The sequence below is a fragment of the Falco punctatus genome (assembly GCF_963210335.1).
Source record: "Falco punctatus genome assembly, chromosome: Z".
Lineage (NCBI taxonomy): Eukaryota > Metazoa > Chordata > Aves > Falconiformes > Falconidae > Falco > Falco punctatus.
The window spans coordinates 5,474,383-5,493,325 of NC_137586.1; the positions used below are offsets into that span (position 1 = coordinate 5,474,383).

General features: G+C 39.3%; 1 long non-coding RNA gene across 2 annotated transcripts in view; it reads left to right on the top strand.

Annotated features, from left to right (window-relative positions):
- Positions 1 to 2,576: 2,576 nt before the first annotated feature.
- Positions 2,577 to 18,943, top strand: part of LOC308056085 — a 56,154-nt gene continuing 39,787 nt past the window's right edge. Inside the window, exons 1-2 of one of the 2 annotated variants that reach the window (XR_013924699.1) lie at positions 2,577 to 17,638; positions 18,818 to 18,874. This is a non-coding gene — a long non-coding RNA (uncharacterized lncRNA). Of the gene's footprint in view, positions 18,875 to 18,943 lie in introns of both variants that reach the window. The other variant, XR_013924698.1, reaches the window with a different exon arrangement.

The following is an 18,943-nucleotide window of genomic DNA, read 5'->3' on the forward strand; positions in this document are numbered from 1 at the left end:
TTACAGCTTTGGCAAAGCTTTATAAACAAAGATATTTTTTAAATTATTTTTAAATGTGTACCTAGGTAAACACTGTATTAAAGATGTCAGCACTAAGGTATTGATGATCTTTGTGCAGGATGGGAAGATAGGAAAGGAATTACATTTTGCACGTGGACATTCTGCATGTTAGATAAGTAATAATATTTTACAACAAATCGATAGTTTTCATTCTCAAGTTTCTCAGAGAAAGTCACACAATGTGTGTGTGTGTGTCTGCACGCCCGTGCATGTCTGTGTGTGTGTAAATCCTGCATCATGCATCCATGTATGTCCCTGTATACTATTAAGGTGGTGTGAAAATGGCCCATATTGCACAGACCCTGAGCAAACATGATGAAGATGCCAACCACACCACTCATCTGGCTGCCAGGAAGAGGCTTCACTTCTTGCATCCTCAGTTCTCTTCTGGGTTTCACTAATAATGTGTCATTATCTGTAAAGATTATTAAAAATATAATTACTTTTGGCATCCCATTAGTCTATCTTCCAATACAAATTCTTTCATTTACTTCTCACAACTCCAGCATATGGAGCGCATGTTGTAACTAGAGGGTAGTGGAAACCATTCTCCTAAAAGCCGAGATGAATACCAGAAAAGCTGCAAATATGGTAAATTCAAGGTGTCAGTGTAGTGTGGACTAGAAAGGTGTGTACTTCTGGGTATCTGTGACCAAGGGAGGTGATTCAAGTCCAAAAGTGATACAGAGGAGGCCTTCAGAACTAGCAAAGGTACCAGAGGAGCTCTCAGCAAGAGGAACAACTGAACAAGCAGAAACAAAATCTCATGGGATTGCTCAGCCCAGTGAAAACAAAGGTGGCAGGGAAGTGACTGCAGTCTCTGAGGAGCAAAGAGATGAAGGACATCAGTTACACAGGGAATGTGTATGAGCTGATCACATATTCATGTCGGCTGAAACAGGCAAGAAAAGGAGTTCAGGGGTACCTTCCAACAGGGGAAGGATGGGACCCTCACACCCTTAGAAAGTATTTGCTAGGTGATTGCTGGCAATATGAGAATCGTGGCTTTCGTGACCAAGAATGACTGGTTTGGTCTTCTGATCCACAGAGGATGTTCTACTAGCACTTCAGCAACATGGGCACTGTGCATCTACTGAAACCAGTGTTGCTGCTGGCATGTCTCTTACTCTTGAGTCCCTCTGACTGTCTGTCCCAGCTTGTGAAGGTCTTTGGAATTGAGACTGTTTCCATTGATGCTTAGCCAGCACCTAGTCTCTTAGTTACTCTTGCTTTAAGTACTACATTTAAAGAGTACTGTTCATACTTTCATGATCATTATGCTGAACTTAGTAGAGAACCAGAGCTTAAGTTTTCCACGTGGCCTTAATTTGACCTCCTGTGCAAACAACTTGTAAATTTTAAACTATAAGTCCTCATGCTCTTTTTTTCCTCTCTCTTTTTTTTTTTTTTTTTTTTTAATTCAATTCACTAAAACTGTGAGTTGCTCCACTTTATCCATGGTCTTGGCAGATGCCAATAATTGTGTTTCCTTTCTAAACTTGGGAAAACTTGGTTTTCTGCACTGAGCTGTAATTTGTGTCTTCTTTGCTTTGTGTACACACGTTTGTGTTCAAATAGAGAATACAAGCAGCCCACTAGGCCAGCTCTCTGCTCATTTTCAACGAGGCTTATGACCTTCTTGTTGCAGGTTGCTCTTTCTGGTTGAGGTGATGGCAGGATGGGGAGCGGCACAAGGCAGCTTCACTGGACAAATATTCACTGCTCATGTACCTCAGTCACAGAGACAACTTCATGGACCATGTATAATGAGCATTACAGGTTATGACACCCAGGAGGTTCCTAGGGGAATATACCTCTGCCCCAGAAGGAACTCTTCCACCCTCTCTTCATTCACAGGTAGAGCTGCCGCTGAGCATCTGCTGGAACAAGAGCACAAAAGTTATTTAGTTCCCCTCAAAACTTGATCATATGACAAAACCTGTATGGAAATAGGTCTATAAACAATGTGCAATTCTAAGCAGCCAGCCGTAAAAAGTAATTAAAGAGGTAGTCTAAATCACAACAAAGTGCACAGAATTTTAAATAACCTAAGTGTATTCCTGTCCTTTAGCTAAGCTGTTCCAATCACTTCTTGGTTCTTTTAACTACATATTAAAACTTGCCTCTTCTACAGAGTAAGCATTCATATAAACACAGAGATCAAATTCATTCTCCCAAAACTCTTCTCTTTAAACTTTCTGAGAGGATGGGAGGAGACTGCAAATAACTGAGCTGCAACTAGACTTTCCATCCAAGCAAATCTATTGGTAGGCACTGGGTCTTCAGGATCCATAGGGACGAAGGAGAATAATTTGCTGCTCTGAAAAAGCAGCCTCTGAAATGGTCTCTGAGTACTCCAGGCTTTGCCCCTCATCTATCTCATGGCCATACAGATGCCATGAAGATAAGCTGCATCCTTACTGGTGAAGGCAGCCGGTGGTGTATTGAACTCCCTGGTGTACGTGGGCACTGCTTGCTGGGGCTCTCCTGCTAGCAACGCTGAGCCTTGCCTTGGGCTCTCCTGCTAGCAACGGTGAGCCTTGCCTTGGGAACTGCCACAGTGCCATGCACAGAAGGCAGCTGGACTAACAGCAATGGCAAGTTTCAACAATAAATTTCCATTTCCTCAGCAATGCCACACTGTCCCACACTCACAAGTAGCTAATTCATAGCTTGGGTTCAGCTACTGTGATTAACAAAGTAGTAAGTCAATGGACCTCCACAAGCACCTGTAGCTCCTAAGGGGTCTAAGAAGACAAGGTATTGTCAGTTCACCTCCTTCACGCATTTGTCCTTGCTTTGATCTTGTTTGCATTTTTGGTTAAACTGTTTTCCTGGCATTAGTTTTGCACCATTTTTGCTTTAACTCACGATAAGCCTCCTATCCACAACAGACATCCTTTTAACCTAGAGATGTAGTCTGCTCTGGCCACTTCGGGGTTAATCTGGGATGTTTTGGTCAGCCAGTAATTACCACAAAGCCTTCCCCAAACTTCGCAGATGTGGAACTGTGATTTTTTACAGTCAGTGCTGAGTCTCTGCTGGTTGTAATCCACAGCAATGCACCTGGATGCAATTGCACTGGGATAACTAAACCTGACTGATGTGTTTCACTTAGTGGGGACTCCACTTGTTTCATTGTAAAGATTAGAGAGTGATTCAGCATTCATGAGAAAATGTGGCAACAAAAGGTTAGCTGAACAGTGCTAGGAGTGGAGCCATATTGGGAGCAATTGAAGGAGGAAATGGTCTGGATTTATTGTCTGCATTAAAGATATTGTGGGTCCCATGGATACCAGGAGTGTCATGGAGACACAGCTAATAGGATTTTTATTGGATTATTGTCGGGCTGTTGCACCTGCTTCTGAAGGGGATGGTGCCATTGGTTTTCTGGCACAATCCTTGAACAAGGAAGCAGAAAGGAGTTATGGGAGCTGGAAGCTCCAATATTAATTTTTAAGAGAACTTTTACAATTGCCTCAAAGCCATTTCCAGCAAGCCACCAGCCAGCCAGTACCCCTTCTGGCCCTTTACAAAATGCTCATGCATATAAGATGTATTGCTGAGATGCATGAAGACACCAAGGACCTCACTTACAAGTCTTTACTCTCCACAGTCCAGATCTAGGTTAGATTTTATTTGAAGTAACTTGAATCAAGGTTGCCTTTTTTATTTTTTATTTTTTTAAAAAAGTGGCAATTTTTATTACTGTGATGTTTCTCTTTTTTTCACAGCAACATTTAGCAATCAATTTGGCCTCTCATTTCCCCTGTCTCTGGTGTGTTAGATAACGACACTTTCCTCCTCTGTAGCCCGCTTCAAAGCTCCTTTACCTGCATGTGCAAACATTACAAGATTTTGATAAAGGTTTAAGGCGAGTGCCCTTTGTAGTCATTTCAACCCCTGCAGATCTCATACGTGGTTTGCCTCTGTGCTTCACATTCCCCAAAACCATTTCCCAGCTCCCTGTTTTTCCTTTTATTTATTCAAAGCAATCAGAGCACATTTTATCCAACAGAGAACTGAACTGAAGAAAAGGGGAGTTTCCATCACCAGTTCATTTTCATTTTCACCCCTGGTTTCTAATGAAGCTGAACGTTACAGAAACTTGGAAGCCATCTAAATTCAGGTCTCAAGCTAAACACATCTAGCGTTGATTTAAGAGTGTCTTATTTGATTTTAAGTAGGTTTGGATGAATAATTTGTAATGAGAGATTTCATAAATTGTAGCTCATTTCTTTGTTCAGGAGTTACTTGCAAAAGGAGTCAAATTATTCCAGCCAGGACCTAATCCCAAAATCCCTGTAGTTAATGGAAGGAAATCAATGCATTCTGGATAAAGAGACAAATGCATATTTTATTGAATAATGTTGCTCTTGTAATTTATTCACAAGAACCCATTCCTGAGATCATCCAGTTTCAGATAAGTTGTGCTTTAATAGTATCGCTAATACAGGCTATAGTTCTGTCCCCACATATCAGAATGCTGTGGCTTTTTTGTTTACATTTCCTTTACAAAGTCAGCACCTCCTGGAATTTTCTGCTAGTGCCTTGTCAATATTTCACATCTCTTCCTCTAAAAGTATTTTTTTAGAAAGTATTTTTACCAGTTAACACCTGTAGGTAGAAAACCGAGATTGTGGACCTCTGAAGTTAGCTACTTTAACCTCCAAATGAATAATGACTTCTCATTTTCAGTTAATATTATCGTCAAGGATTACTGTCAGTGGCTTGTTTTTTGTTTGTTTTTTGTTTTTTTTTCCTCCCTCCTTCTCTTCTTATTCTTTTTCCTCAGTGATGCTATTTACCTGCCTATATACTAATCTCTTCTTCCAACAACTAGACTAACCCTAAGGATGTTTGTAGCTACTTCCAGTAGTATTTTATCACTTGTTTCTTCACCTAAACTTCCTAATCTTCTGAGTTCTCATTGAATCAGTTACTTTCTCAGCTTTTTGATTTTTGTGTTATTGTTTTTAGACTTTTGGTTCATCGCACTCTACTCACTTTCTAGGAAGCAGTTCTCCAGTTCCTGTATTTTTGTTCCCTTATTTCCTTCTGTTTCATGCATTATTAGACCAGTCGTCAACACAGGACAGTACGTTGTGCCTCAGGAGCCACTAACTGCTGATTCTGATAATGAACTTCAAGAAAGTCTGTAGATGAAAGGGAAGTCATGTGGTCTCAAATATGTTTTGTGTTGAAAAAGATACGATTTCAATTTCAGACTTCATTTTGAGGTTGTATCATGTCTTAGTGATCAGCTTCTGTTTTCCAAGAAGTAGATCACTAACATTAATACTATGTTGGAGATGTAATATACGAATTTAAATTGGTAGTGAAAAGATATGAGAATGGTTTGCCTAGATAAGGCATTTTAAATTTGCTTTCTCATTAATATGCTACTGCTAATTCAGGATCCATCAAGTGACATCTATATGGCACACTGCTAGAATGTTCCCTCATGTGTTATTTGCCATCAGCAAATAACTGTCCCAAGCACATCCTCTGAAGAACTTGGGAATTTAAATATTATGGGGCAATTTCTAAAAGAAAGCTGGTGTTCTCCATAGTTTGGAGGGTGAAAGACCTTAAAAATAACTAAGTTCTTTGTGACATCCCCTCTCCTTGCCAGAGTGTTGTCCTGAGTGTGCTTAATTTTTTAGTACAAATGAATGCCACATCAATTATGGTGCAGGTGCCTTCATGCAAGCACTTAGCTTTCTCCACGTCTTCTGTGAGGCACCTACCAACATTTCTGTGCCTCTGTAAGGTCTAGCAATAATAATAACATCCAAAAATATCCCACCTACTTTACAACTTGGCTTGTATTAATCCTGGTCCATAAAACCACACCCACTTTCAGATGTATTTCAAAAGTATGTGTTTGCTCCCAATGAACAGTGAAGGGTAAAATTTAACAGAAAGGCTTTAGGTGAAGAAGTGCCCACTTTGAAATGCTGTCGAGGAATGTAAACTACCATTTCAGTTATACACTTGCTTTGATGACATTTTTACCTACGCACAGTGTGTATTTACACTCTGACAAGAATAGATTTTTGTAATTAATAAGAACGAGGGAAGACACTTCATCTCACCATAAGGTAGGTTGAATAATTGCCTTCTGCAGCTGCTTTATGAATATAAAGGTGGCATGAAATTACTAGTTCAGGGATCTAACTCTGAGACTTTTAAAGCTAGGAAAGGCAAATTTTAACCTTAACGTATCTCTGTCTCAGTTCTTCCACCTGGAAAATGCAGAGAATCTGAAATCAGTACTCATTATCTCACTAACATGCACATAGTATTTAAGGGGCAAGCTTGAAGATGAAATGGTAGAAGGCAGTTTAGAGTTCATTAGCCAAGCAAGAAATCTGTTCCCAGTTTACTAGAGGAAAAGAGGTTGTCTAGATAAAGGGAAGAGGGCAAGGTACGGAATTATCCTGCATGTGACCTATCTGTTTGGGCTATGAGACAATTAGGCTATGGATTGTATCTTTTAATATGCTACCTAACTCATGCAAGGCAGAACAAACACTGAAACTGGACACATTTAAATTGCAAATGTTACAATATCTCTGTAATCACTCAATTAGTTCTAGGACAAGCTCCTGGAGTTCCTTTACCCCCGAGGATGTGTTTGCTAAGGTTGCCACTGGTGTGGATGTATCTGTATTTCACTCCATTACTTAGTGGGCAAGGGCTCTCTGTGCCTCCAGGCAGTCTCTCAAGGTAGGTAGTACTAGGAAAAGCTGAAAGGGGAGGAGACGGATGTGTACGGCAATAATGGAAACTTGGCTCAAAAGATTTGAAAAGAGGGATTGCTGGTACTCCATGCAATGACCTGGCTCTGACTGTGTGTGAAGTTACTGCCTGTAAATCTGCCAGTTTAATATCTCTAGAGAATAGATAGTTTTATTTATTGGTCATGCTGGAACCTCCCACAAAAAGAGCAGGAGAATCCTGCCAACGTGTCAGCTCCAGTCAAGGATGCAATATCATAAATTGGAAATGCAGTATTAGAGACACACTTCTTGTAAACAACACACCACCTTGTATTGATGTAAATGAGATTACAAAGAAAAGTTTATTTTGGACTAAAACTTTCCCCCCCAGCTTTCTATTTTCTCAGCTGAAGTTTAAAGTTTTGACCATTTTATTCCTGTAATTCCAAATCTAAATAATAAGGCTACTACTCAAAAGCATTGACTCATAATACTCACTAATGTTGCTCCTGAGAGAATAGTAGGGTCATTAACAAAACAGTCATCACATCTATGGTCCTTTATGGCATCAGTCCAAGCTTTGTAAAAGAGTTTTCCTCCCACAGGGGTTGTGAGCTCATTCAGATTTCTGCCAGTTTCCAGGATCAAACCCATGAGTTCAAAGGATTTGTCTGGACAATCAGTGGCTAATTCCAGCGCTCCTGTCCCTAGGTAAGAACAGCCAAACATCTCACTGTTTTCAGACATGATGTCAGATATACTTCCAGAGTCAATACTAATAATGTCCCATAAATGACAGAAATGCAAGAAAAAAAAATCCCTCTAACCAAAAAACCCTACACACATATGACATTGATTCACTTCACCCAATCTTTTGACATCTAAGAAAGGCAAATTTACAGAGGAGTTTACTCCATCCCAGCAGGAAGCCTGGTGAGACTTTGGATGTATTTTCCTCCCTGATGTCAGAGGGAGCCGAGATGTCAAATTCTGAATTAGACAACTGGATAGTGAATCCCAGCCTATAAGCAATACTTCATACAGCTGCTGGGGTGGAAGAAGTTTTTTCCACAGATGCCCTCACCTTATTTATTTATTTATTTATTTGTTTTGAAAAGCAACGGGTTTAGTTGTTTAGCTGCTATACAAAACAGCAAGATGAAAGTTCTTGGTGATCAGCATAAATGGTATGTATATCATATCACAGAACCAGAACTCTCTGTAAATTTGCTGAAATGACAATGTGGTCTGCACAGTCACGTGCCCTCCCAAGTACATGAGCCTGTACGATGCTGTTGAATCAGTCAGTAAAACAGCTGGCCAGTGGTGGCATTTTCTCATCTTAAGACTAGACCACAAGATAATGAACCGCCACAAGTAATAACTACCTCTTTCATCTGGGCTGATGAAATAAATACAGGACAGATATGAGGTACATTTGAACTGGTACTTTAAAAAAAGAACATTCCACCTTATCTTTATCATTATCAGCCATAAACATTCAGTTGACAGCATAAGGCATTTCTTAGACAACAGAAATTGTGTTAAGAAATCTTATGCTGAGGTTAGATTTGCTGAAAGGTTAAAAAAAGGTTCATAAACACTTCAACCAATATAGGCAAAGTATTTGCAGTGCTTGGCCCAAATTTTAAGGTAGAATGTGCCACCTCTTTTGAGAACAGAGGTCATAGATATAGCTAAAGTGGCCTGACAGAGAGAGATATTTTGCAAAACTTTCATGTTTCCTCATCCTATTGTTACAGAAGAAAACTCACAATTAATCCTTTAGTTCTTTTAATTTTAGTATTTAGAATAGTTCACACCTGAATTTTAGATGTCATGCCTGACTCATATACAGTATGAAAGCAACTCAATTGAAAAAAAAATAATAAATAAACACAGACATATGGAGACATTATAAGGATCAAACCCACAAACTGTCTTATATATTAACTTGAGTAAGCCTCTGAACTTTCTGTCACATTATTAACTTTAAGCTGTTTAGCAGTTTCTTTGAGATGTCTTTATGCTATACACATGATTAAAAAACAAAATCCAGGTTACTATGCAGGTTATTAAAATGTTAGCATGGATCCAATGTATAATCTTAAATACAAGAATCTCAGTATACTCGGTGACAGTTTATTTAATTACTATAAAAAGTAATATAGAATATTTTACAACCATCTTATTTTGGTATTAAGGGCAAAGAACCACTATTTTGCATAATGTCATAAGAAAAAGGAATTGCCTGATTCAAGGAAATAAGTCTGATCATGAAATTTTTGTTTTTTCTGAAATTAACCCTCAAATTCTCTGAATTCACCAAAGATCAGTTGCATATTTTTTTTTCCAGTGATCACCTAAAGTCTTGGCCTTCAAAATAATGTACCTGTTTAAAAGTGTTGCTTAAACTGCAGAACATATTATATATGCTATTTTATTGGAGATGTCACTATTGCTCATTGAGCAACTTTTTTGATACATAATATTAAAACTACGTAACTGGATGAATACTTCATGAGAGCATTTGCTGAGGAAATCCCTTTAATTTTGTCAATGTATACGTTCATGGAAGAGTGTAAGAGAAACTCAACAATGTAGTTTTATCTTTGAGCAATACATGAAATCCCGCAAAGGAACAAAGAAGTTGTCGGGTTTCTGCTTAAAGTCCTTGTGAACATGAACTGAATTTCAAGTTTAGCAAGATTTGGTTGATTCATCATTCCTCTTCACCTCATCATTATTTTTCACGTCACTCTGCTTCTTGATTTTAGTAAAGAGCAAAAACATAAGCAGATAAACTCTGCAAAAGCCTTTCAGACTGCACATTCTGTTAGAAAGAGCAGGATTTTCAGCCCTATTTCAAAAAATCAAAAAACTCAGCTAGATGAGGGTTCACCTCCATATCAGCCTTTTGCCAGACACATTAATTTATTCTCCTATCTCCTGCTTGTGTGTTCAAGGAACTATCCACAGGGTTATTTTCTCTCCCCAAATAGTGATTTCTGCTCAGATTATGTCCTTTCTTTCCACCTTCAATTAGGAACAGTGGATATGAGCTTAGCTCTGCAGCCATGTGTTTATAAGTGCATGTACATTTACACGCACTCTTTGCAAAATGTGCTTTGACAGCCCCCTGCCAAGGCTTTTCCCAGATTAAAGAATCGTAAGCAGCTTTGGACTGCTTGACCCTGCTGGTTCATCATTTATGATGTTCAAAACACGTACATGGCCAATTTGAGTTTATCTAAACACTTAAGAAGAAACTCTTCAATTAAAGATTGTGACTAAGTGACACTGACAGTAACTCTCTTACCAATATGGTGTGGCTAAATCACCATCAGATGCTGGAAAGAGTGCTCTTCCCTTCATAATACAAATCAGAGAGCATTGTATCTGGAGCGGTTAATTTTTAGAACTCATTTTTCATCACGCTGGAAGGAAAAAGTGGTTTACCATTGAATGTCCCAGCAAGACTTCACTGTAGAGTTTTGCTTGGGATGCAATTGCCAAATGCCTCTGTTTCAATGGAAAGAAAAATATATTTATATATATAAAGGAATGATACCACTTTTTTTCAGTATCAATCTCACAAAATGCTTTATCATTTTATTAAATGATGCCGTATAATCTCAGTGTCACATCAGACACCAAAGCAACAAATTCAATGGGGAATATTTAAAAGGGTACCCAGGCTGAATTGAGATGTCTTCTAGTCCTTTTTCTAAATTGTCACATTTACTGCCTGCTGTAGAAAGGGGAAGCCACCAATTGATTTCTAATTCTGCAAACCCCAGGGTGTAAATGTGATTAGCGGTAATTGGAGAAGTTCAGCAACTGTTAATTTCTCCTCTCTTTGTTGTTTTTCTTATTTAAAATATTAACGAAATGCGTATGTAGGCCAAAACTGACTCCGATGCAGCTGAACAAAGGATACATATTTAATCAGAGCTGTGGGACCCCGATGCGGTTGTCTGAAACAAATGTGACATGTGCTTCCTCTCAAAAAAAAAGTCAGGCAGCTAATAAACAGCGTCAGTATTTTGTTGTAATGTTCATTGTCTACATGATGTCGAGTTTAACGGCATTACACTATGTAAAAAAGCCAGAAGTACACTGCTAAATTTGTCTTTCCCATTTGGCTGTCCCCAAGGAGATTATAATGCCAGCGGTGGCTTTGTTTGTTGCATGCGTAAGTGTGCACATGTTCCTAAGTTTTAAGTTGTAAAGGAAGGTGGTGAGAAGAGGCATTAACCCCTGCATGGCTGAGCGTCTCCTTAGAAAGAAGCAGTTTTACTGGAGCATCAAGTAATTATGGGGAAAAAAAAGAAAAAAAAAGGTTTTGCTCTCTAACTGCAGGTCTCACTTGTTTTTTTTTTTTCTAGGCAAAGGTTCTCCTTCATCCATACAGAGGTTTTCTAATACTTTTTAGCAAGGAAATATTATTTTTCAGCCCTAGAAATGAATCTATGTTTACCTTTTGTCCCTACGATTAAATATTCTTCTCTATTAACCTAGAACCAGGAGCCTCACGTGCACAGCAGTGTGTAGTCCTACCCAAAATGGTCTGAATATCTAAGGAAGCCAGCTGGAAGCCTTGGTTAACTTGGCATGGATAGCTCACTCTTCAATGGCTAAAGCTAAGTTAGACGGATCTCATCTCTAACCTTTCGAAGCAAGAATCTTCTCTAGGAATGCCTGAGAAAGAGTTCAGTGAGTTAATCCAGTTGTTGATTGACAAAGGCAAAAAAATGCTGGGTGGGAACAGCTCTTCATAGAAATGCCCTGAGGACATCTTCCCACTGAGTAGTGGTGGGGCTGTGTGGGGCTTACCACCTGGAAGGCTGAAGACCACAGTAGTGGCGGAAGCCTAATTCCATTTTTGAAAGTCTAGAAGATTGCCCTAGGCAGGCATATTTATGGCTGGAGTTTGTTCATTTCTCACCACATCCTGGGAGATCATGGGCGTTACAGAGATACACCACAAAACAGATCCCTTGGAAAGGAATTAACATGTTGGGAAGACGAGCCTCAGCAGAGTCATCTGGCCCCGAGCTAGAGCTCACCCTGGCGAGTTACCATGACCTCCCCACGCTCTCTGCCATGCAGGGAGCCTTAGAACTTCAATTTACCTGTCCCACAGAAGATCAATGGTAAACTAAACACCTTTGTAATAGTCCCAAAGATCATTCCTTAGCAGGTTTTGCTCCTATAGGAAAAGAAGGGAATCAAAAGTCTTTGTGTAACTCATTACTCTTATTATGTGATGCTTAAGATACTTGGAAAACAAGAGTTCTGGGTGTTCAAGTGCAGAAACATTGATCTCACAGAGAAAACTTCCAGTTTGTGAAAAGCTTTCCCTCCTGGATTGACCCAGTAATTAACACCTTTATATAGAGAGTAACACCCTATCAGTATAATCTTTATGTCTGGCTGATGCTTGCTGTCTGCTTGGGTCTGTTGAGAGCTAAGGAATTTTGGGAGACAGAGCATAGGTGCCAACCTGAGCTCGGGCAGGGTGGCCATAGCAATACAAAGATTCAGCTGAAACGTGAAGGGGTGTAGAAAATAGATCCGCATCACAGGGTGAGATGGAATAGATATCTCCAGACTCTAGTTCTGCCACCTCTTGATAATTTATAAATTTAATTTGTCCTTCATTCTGTTTCCTTCACTGGAAAACACAACTTTGATTTCTTTTCCAAAGAAAGGTCAAGAGACTTACCGTCTTTTTGCTCACTTGACTGTAACCAAGGTTATAAGGATCACAAGTATCATGGGGAGAATGAATCTTCTGTTTTTCAGTATTTGGAACTCTGTTTGGCATTGCTGATGGTTTTTGTTTTGTTTTGTTTTGAAATCCAACCTTGACTTTGAAATAGACAGCTATCGCTAAAATATTTTAATATCTGATGACATATATTAATATAGTACTAATATCTTAACATAATATAAAACATCAATCCTATAATAATATCATATATATTATGTGGTATTGTTATGTGTGCAGTATACATTTCTACAGGTTATTTTATTACTTTTGAAAATATATTATTTGTACATGTACACATATAACAACGCATGCACACACACAAATACAAAATTCACACCCATAAAAACACAGCAAAAAAAATTTCCACAGAACCAGTGCTGAGCTGGGGAACTAGCTGCAGGTGGGACTGCTTTCCCTTCTCTAGTAAAAGCCAATGCTTGCTGCTATTTATTTAATGTTGAATATTTCAAGACACCTTTTTAGGTCTAGTAAAGCAATTTTTTCCTTCTGTTTTTTCTGGATTACATCACAGATACAGACAGACACCATCATACTGAAAGTCAGAAACTGCAAACGTGCCCCCTTGCTGTTTTGTTATCTGTTATGAAGTAAGAAAGGGTTGTCTGAGAGATTTGTTTCCTCTTCTGGCTGCTGTTAAAAACAATTTTGGGATGGGATGTTTTGCTCCAGTGCCGCGCTACACAGCCCTGTTCTGCATGTGGCACACCTGAACTTGGGCTTCAAGGGAGCATCTCAGTCTCTGCTGGGTGTAATCCTTTCCTTCACCCTCAAATGCTTACCCCATGCACAACCCCCCTGCAACCTGAGCTACCTTTCAGAAATACACGTTTCTTTCTGCTGACAACTGGAATGACTATGTCTAATACATTAAAATGAAGTGAATCAAGGCCCTTGCTCTGCAGTCGGAGAAAAACGTGCTCTGAGCTCCTCCTCTGAACAAATCTACTGCAGAAATACCCTCTAGAAGAAGTGGTACCATTCACCCCATTAAAGGATGGCTCCAAAGGCCAGAGAATATAATCACCACAAGACCTCCACATATGCAATAAGGAGATAAGTATCTGAAGAATATGCGTTAAATTACAGGACTCCAAATGTCTTCCTCACTCCTCCTTGATTCATGAGTGAGAAATGGAAGATTCGTGGAAGCCTAAGAAAAGGTGGGGCTGGGCTCAGCTGGCTTAGCTTCACATATGTCACTTACCTATAGGTATATACATCTGGGCTTCTCCCTCCTAAGTTGCACCAATATTTGGAAGAAGGCTTGACATTATAGCCAGCGGAGTCACTATTCATCTTATGAAATACTTGTGTGAAAAGTGCTGCAAACTCCATGGACTGCATAGGCCACATCCCTAGGGCAGCCGACTCGAATGTGAATATCTACACTGCAGACAGTGGAGGTGGGAGAGAGGAATCTGACAAAAAGCTCCCAAATCTCAAATGTAACTTTTTGCAAACTGGAACTCATTGTAATGGATTTTGTTTAAACTCCACTTCTTTAAATTAAATGAAAAATAATTAAAAAAGAGGAAACAAACCCATTCAGTTTTCAAATTTATCCTTTTTTTCCCCAGTTTTAGCAGAAGAAAAAGCAAAAAAGGGAGGAGGGGGAAGGCAGGGTAAAAGGAAAGCATTTTTCACAGAAGAGCTTGAAAGAAACAACAGTTAAGCTCTGTCTTTGATCAGGAGAAAAGTATAGTTCTTCATTGGATGCTGTAGTAATGAAGTAAATGATGTTTAATGAAGTGAAATTATAATAAATCTCACTCTTTGTAGAATACTACACATATGGAAAATATATAGACATGTCACATTAAATGCTGGCCTTGTTACATTCCGGAGAAAAAAACATTGCTAAATAATTCCTAGAGCCAGAGGTTTGAATTTTTCTGCTGTCTCCTTTCATGTAGCCCTCTCTCCTGTTTCCATCCCTGACATTAGCCACTATAGCCCTCCACTTAGTCCTCTGCCTCCTCCTATTGTGCCTGCTTTCAGGGAGCGCTCTCACATGCTAACCTTCAGCTTGTTTGGAGATCTCTCATAGGAACTCATTTTTCTTTTTGGTAATGAAAAGGCAGTTCTAAATGCATGCAAGAAAATGTAGTTAATAAAGATGTTGAGAGCTATTCATACCTGAATGAGTCAGTGAGATGCCTATACTGCCGAACAAAAGCAGTCAAGGACCAATTTCTGGCCCAGGGGCTACGTGATAGGGACTAGCTCACATCCACATCGCTGCTTAGAGGCCTCTGTCTTGCAGAGTTCTCTTGGAAAGAGTTTGTTGCCCTGGTCCAAAGCCCAGCCAAAAGGGAGCAATCAGGTAGGTGGCTTTAGGTTTTATGCTTTCTTTTTGATTTATTTTGTGGTAAAAGTGAACCCTGTGTCCCTTACTCAAGCCAGCCATAAAGCTATGAAGAATACCCTGGATTTTTAATCCTCGACTAGAGACAAGTGAACTACACTTGGTTACAATACTGTCCACTGATCACCATAATAAGTCTGAAAATGCCTCTTTCCCCATGTGTCACTGATATACTGTTATTTCTGCTTTTAGGCTGCTGTTTGGATACCGTGGAGATAGAGACTATATAGATTTGTATGCAAATAGATTTAGAAAAGCTTGCACTTCTGCAAGCATTTAGCTCATACTTTTTGTCTGAACGTTCACAGAAATGTTGGGCTTCAAAGCTGGTAGGAAAAAAAAAATGTTCAGCCACAAAGAAAGTCTTGGTAGAAAATACATGTTGTGCCTTTTATACAAGATTAGTGAGATGAGAGGAAACTTTTACTTTAGAGCTCTTCAACTCCTGGTACTGCTAGTCTGTGTCTTTATTTCTCAATTTGCCTATTTTCTCTCTTCTTACAGTCTGCTCCACCCACATTTTCTCCCTAGAACAACCATAAAATTGCATTTACAGCTAATTTGCTATGCTCAGAAATGCAATTTAGATTCTTTAAGTGAGGCTGCCTCTTTCTTAAAGAGCAAGGTCTCTCTCTGCTTCTTTTTTTACCTGGCATACATCTAACCCTGCTCCTCCAGAATGGCAAGGATGATAAATGTGTCAAAAACATTCACATCAAAACCATGTGAGACAAGATGTTATTTTGACTTCTGTTGACACTGCCTGTTCTCTTTCACCCAGATGTCTTCACCCAGAAGTAGCCCAAAACTTTTTCTTTTTTTTTTGCTTCTTTTAGAAACAGGCATTTCTGTTTGTACTGAAACTGAAAGTCTTTCCTTCCTCTATTACCCTGTGTGCGTGTGGGTGCTTTTACACAGGTGTACATCTCTTTACTGGAATTGTCTTTAAGGCCTGGGAAGGCTTTCTGTCCGAAAATATCTTTGATTCACAATGAACTAGCTATAGATTTTAAATTCTTGCAAAACCTATCTGCATTTGCAGATATTTACCCCGAACCCCTTTGCACCCCACCCAAAAAGATCAGATTATCACAAGATAAAAAGTCAGTATTTTGAAGGCCAGAAGGTGTATTTTTTATGGGTTGTAAGTCACGGTGTGTTTGAGGTCTCTAGACACCTAACTGCTGTTTCAGTAAATACCTGAAAAAGCATAGTCCTAGTGATTACTGACCTGAAAGTTCAAAACTGAAACAGTTATACCAGTCCTGTGGGACATCCAGCCATGACTTAGAAGCTTAGGATGCTGCTATCAGGTACTGAAGGAAGAGATGCCTGTGAAAGCTGAGTGGCCACCAGGCAGGAGCTACCTAAACTAGTCAAAGTGAATGCCCAGGACAGGAGTTAGGGCTGCCTTTAAGGACAGGTAACTAGCCAGGAACCTTACTGTGGATCTGAAAGCAGTCTGGTTTTATTCAGCATTTACTAACTTGACTCCCTCCTTAAGTCACAGTGCCAGCCTGGGCACCTGTGCAGGGGTGTGTAAATTGAACATTGGTGAGGATGCTCCTTTAGCAACTGCACTCTTCTCAGTCTCTACCCGTACCTGACCTGAAGCAAAGATTTGGGTCCTGACCATCTTTGACTCAGTGGAGTGCCCTACTCATAAAGATATGGCAAGTCTGGGGCATGCCCACCTATCTTCTCCACATCCCACACACTCACCCCAGCCTGCAAAAAAGTGTGTCCTAAAATGCATCTTGTCACAGCATTAAGACCAAGGTGCATCACTGTAACCACCTAGTTAAAGCAGAATATTTTACCCAGTGTTTCCTGTGTTAAAACCAAACCCTTAAATTAGAGCAATCACACTTAGAAGGAAAGACAGACTAGATTTAAAGACTTGCATGATGGTAAATCCACCACATCCATTGGCAAAGCTGTTCCAGTGATTAATTGCCCTCACTGTTTAAAAAATTACATCTTGCTTCCTGCTTGAATTTTCCACTGCTACTTCAATTGTTTCAGTCACAAGTTTCTTAACTTCTAGGTTCTGGCCACAACAGGAAACAGAAGTGCCAAAATACCATGAAAAAAAATATATTTTTGTCTTGTTTTTCCTCCCTCAGAAGGAGAAGGAAGCAATGAAACTCATGAAAAAGAAACTACAGGTTTTCTCGGTCTGGATACAGCTTCACCTCTAATCAGAGTCAGCAGAGACATTATTTAAGCGAATCTCTTGCTATCAAATCCACCTCAGTGATTTTTCTCCGAAGTTTCTGAATCTTATGTGTCTGTTAGGTAAAATAGCTCACCCCAGCTGAATCACTGAGTCTGGGATTCAAACCGCATTTACAACTGTACAACTGCTTATGTGCTTTCCACTGCTGCTGACAAAATATGGCAAGCCTCACCAGGCTGGGATTAATCAAAATTCCAGCACTTTTTGATTTGTGTCTGACCGATGCACCTTGTTGTTTTACAGCATTTAGCTTTTAATTCACCTACTTTCTCCCCGTCTGATTGCAGGGAAGCTCACTCTGCTCCGGGTATATAATTCTGTGCTTTCTGACTTTCTGCCTGTGTGTTTCTCTGCAGCAGCTGGCAGGAAAACACCCAGCAAGGACACTTGGTGGACGCAGGGAGAGTGAAGCATGTGTTTACATCTCTTCCTGAGCCAGAGTCAGAGCAGAGGTACCGAACTAGGTCGTTTGTTTTATTCTGGCTTAATATCAGGATCTGAGTTTAGCTTCTCCTCTAAGAAGTGTTTTAGTGTCAGCTTGGATTCAAGGGTAAAATTCTGGTCATATGTAATGTCATCCACAATATCTGAATTGTTAGTAAGATGAAGATTCTAGAGGTTTATTACCGCTTACTTTCCTCATTCCTTGCCTTTTAATGTGCTGCTTTAACAGCAGGACAAATGTATTTTGTGCATTTCAGTTTACACATGCTTCTACCATTAAGCACCTGGATTTGAAGCAGTCTCTTCCCTGAGGATTTAAATAAATGCAGTGCAGCAGTTTTAGGATTCAGGCTACTACAAGTTAGACATGTGCCCCAGGAATATCAGCTCAGGGAATGCTGTAGGTGTTTGTACCGCAAAGGCAGCTCTCTGGCTGGTCATAATAAAAGAAATCAGCTTGTATTTCTTTAAAAACAAAGCCTCCCTGTGTAATAATTTGGTTCTACGCGACAATGTATCTTGTCAGAGAAGCCTGACAAATGTGAAAACCTAACTAAGAGACTTGTCAGGAAAGTAATTTATGTCAGGAGGTTGATGATCTTTTGTTGTGCATTGCATGGCTTTACTTCTGTTCAAAAGCAAAGCACAGGAAGGCTCCCTAGAAAGGAATAAGCTTACACAATTATTTTTTGGTAACATAAATTCTAAAATAAACTCAAATTTCTATACATTTTTGTACATATAGTAAATTTTTTGAAAATATGATCTAGTACTCATGTTATATGCTATGATATTGATATATAGACCTGGATTTCTGGGCCAAACACCTGTTCGCAACTTCAGTTTAGATGCATTCTCTTACAGAAGTGGGATGTATACTGTGAGGGACTGTGTTCCTTGCAGTAACTTGGAAAGGATTTTTTAATGAATCCATAAATGTTATGGTAGTCTAGCAGACAAAGAAAGGCACAGTAAACTGGATACTGAAATTATGACAATGTCAGATTGAGAATAAATGGGAATACAGAATGGAATAATCTGATCTATTGAAACAGCATAATTATCCAAGACTTAATTAATGCCCTATCATTTTACTCTCTAAAATCCACTGGTTCTTTTATATAAGTTATGCCATACTGACAAATTACTATTTAATAATTGTTTTTGTTTTATTTTCCTTTTCACAGGTGGGAAGAATTTATTTAATCTAATCCAGGAACCTCTGGGTAACATTAAATAGTTAGGTAAGTTTATGCCACAAGTTAATCTTGATGGTTATAATAACCCTTTCTGACCTGAAAGCCTATACATTT